The sequence below is a fragment of the Coregonus lavaretus genome (genome assembly GCF_964263955.1).
Source record: "Coregonus lavaretus genome assembly, chromosome: 2".
NCBI lineage: Eukaryota > Metazoa > Chordata > Actinopteri > Salmoniformes > Salmonidae > Coregonus > Coregonus lavaretus.
Genome location: NC_139989.1, coordinates 26,170,864 through 26,173,463, shown reverse-complemented (window position 1 = coordinate 26,173,463; position 2,600 = coordinate 26,170,864).

Here is a 2,600-nt window from a genome sequence, read left to right as displayed (position 1 = left end):
AGCATGGTCAAATAATAATCAGGAATAAATCTCAGTTGGCTTTTCATAGCCGATCATTAAGAGTTGAAAACAGCAGGTCTGGGACAGGTAGGGGTTCCATAACCGCAGGCAGAACAGTTGAAACTGGAATAGCAGCAAGGCCAGGCGGACTGGGGACAGCAAGGAGTCACCACGGCCGGTAGTCCCGACGTATGGTCCTAGGGCTCAGGTCTCTCAGTTGGCTTTTCATAGCCGATCATTAAGAGTTGAAAACAGCAGGTCTGGGACAGGTAGGGGTTTCGTAGCCGCAGGCAGAACAGTTGAAACTGGAATAGCAGCAAGGCCAGGCGGACTGGGGACAGCAAGGTGTCATCATGCCCGGTAGTCCTGACGTATGGTCCTAGGGCTCAGGTTCTCAGAGAGAAAGAGAGAACGAGAGAATTAGAGAGAGCATACTTAAATTCACACAGGACACTGGATAAGACAGGAGAAGTACTCCAGGTATAACCAACTAACCCCAGCCCCCCGACACATAAACTACTGCAGCATAAATACTGGAGGCTGAGACAGGAGCGGTCCGGAGACACTGTGGCCCCATCCGAAGAAACCCCCGGACAGGGCCAAACAGGAAGGATATAACCCCACCCACTCCGCCAAAGCACAGCCCCCGCACCACTAGAGGGATATCCCCAACCACAAACTTACAATCCTGAGACAAGGCCGAGTATAGCCCACAGAGGTCTCCACCACAGCACAAACCAAGGGGGGGGCGCCAACCCAGACAGGAAGATCACGTCAGTAACTCAACCCACTCAAGTGACGCACCCCTCCCAGGGACGGCATGAAAGAGCACCAGCAAGCCAGTGACTCAGCCCCTGCAACAGGGTTAGAGGCAGAGAACCCCAGTGGAGAAGGGAACCGGCCTGGCAGAGACAGCAAGGGCTGTTCGTTGCTCCAGCCTTTCCGTTCACCTTCACACTCCTGGGCCAGACTACACTCAATCATATGACCTACTGAAGAGATAAGTCTTCAGTAAAGACTTAAAGGTTGAGACCGAGTCTGCGTCTCTCACATGGGTAGGCAGACTGTTCCATAAAAATGGAGATCTATAGGAGAAAGCCCTGCCTCCCGCTGTTTGCTTAGAAATTCTAGGGACAATTAGGAGGCCTGCGTCTTGTGACCGTAGCGTACGTATTGGTATGTACGGCAGGACCAACTCGGAAAGATAGGTAGGAGCAAGCCCATGTAACGCTTTATAGGTTAACAGTAAAACCTTGAAATCAGCCCTTGCCTTAACAGGAAGCCAGTGTAGGGAAGCTAGCACTGGAGTAATATGATCAAATTTCTTGGTTCTAGTCAGGATTCTAGCAGCCGTATTTAGCACTAACTGAAGTTTATTTAGTGCTTTATCCGGGTAGCCGGAAAATAGAGCATTGCAGTAGTCTAACCTAGAAGTAACAAATGCATGGATTAATTTTTCTGCATCATTTTTGGACAGAAAATTTCTGATTTTTGCAATGTTACGTAGATGGAAAAAAGCTGTCCTTGAAACAGTTTTGATATGTTCGTCAAAAGAGAGATCAGGGTCAAGAGTAACGCCGAGGTCCTTCACAGTTTTATTTGAGACGACTTTACAACCATCAAGATGAATGGTCAGATTTAACAGAAGATCTCTTTGTTTCTTGGGACCTAGAACAAGCATCTCTGTTTTGTCCGAGTTTAAAAGTAAAAAGTTTTCAGCCATCCACTTCCTTATGTCTGAAACACAGGCTTCTAGCGAGGGCAATTTTGGGGCTTCACCATGTTTCATTGAAATGTACAGCTGTGTGTCATCCGCATAGCAGTGAAAGTTAACATTATGTTTTCGAATAACATCCCCAAGAGGTAAAATATATAGTGAAAACAATAGTGGTCCTAAAACGGAACCTTGAGGAACACCGAAATGTACAGTTGATTTGTCGGAGGACAGACCATTCACAGAGACAAACTGATATCTTTCCGACAGGTAGGATCTAAACCAGGCCAGAACTTGTCCGTGTAGACCAATTTGGGTTTCCAGTCTCTCCAAAAGAATGTGGTGATCGATGGTGTCAAAGGCAGCACTAAGGTCTAGTAGCACGAGGACAGATGCAGAGCCTCGGTCTGACGCCATTAAAAGGTCATTTACCACCTTCACAAGTGCAGTCTCAGTGCTATGATGGGGTCTAAAACCAGACTGAAGCATTTCGTATACATTGTTTGTCTTCAGAAAGGCAGTGAGTTGCTGCGCAACAGCTTTTTCTAAAATTTTTGAGAGGAATGGAAGATTCGATATAGGCCGATAGTTTTTTATATTTTCCGGGTCAAGGTTTGGCTTTTTCAAGAGAGGCTTTATCACTGCCACTTTTAGTGAGTTTGGTACACATCCGGTGGATAGAGAGCTGTTTATTATGTTCAACATAGGAGGGCCAAGCACAGGAAGCAGCTCCTTCAGCAGTTTAGTAGGAATAGGATCCAGTATGCAGCTTGAAGGTTTAGAGGCCATGATTATTTTCATCATTGTGTCAAGAGATATAGTACTAAAACACTTAAGTGTCTCTCCCGATCCCAGGCCCTCGCAGAGCTGTGCAGATCCAGGACAG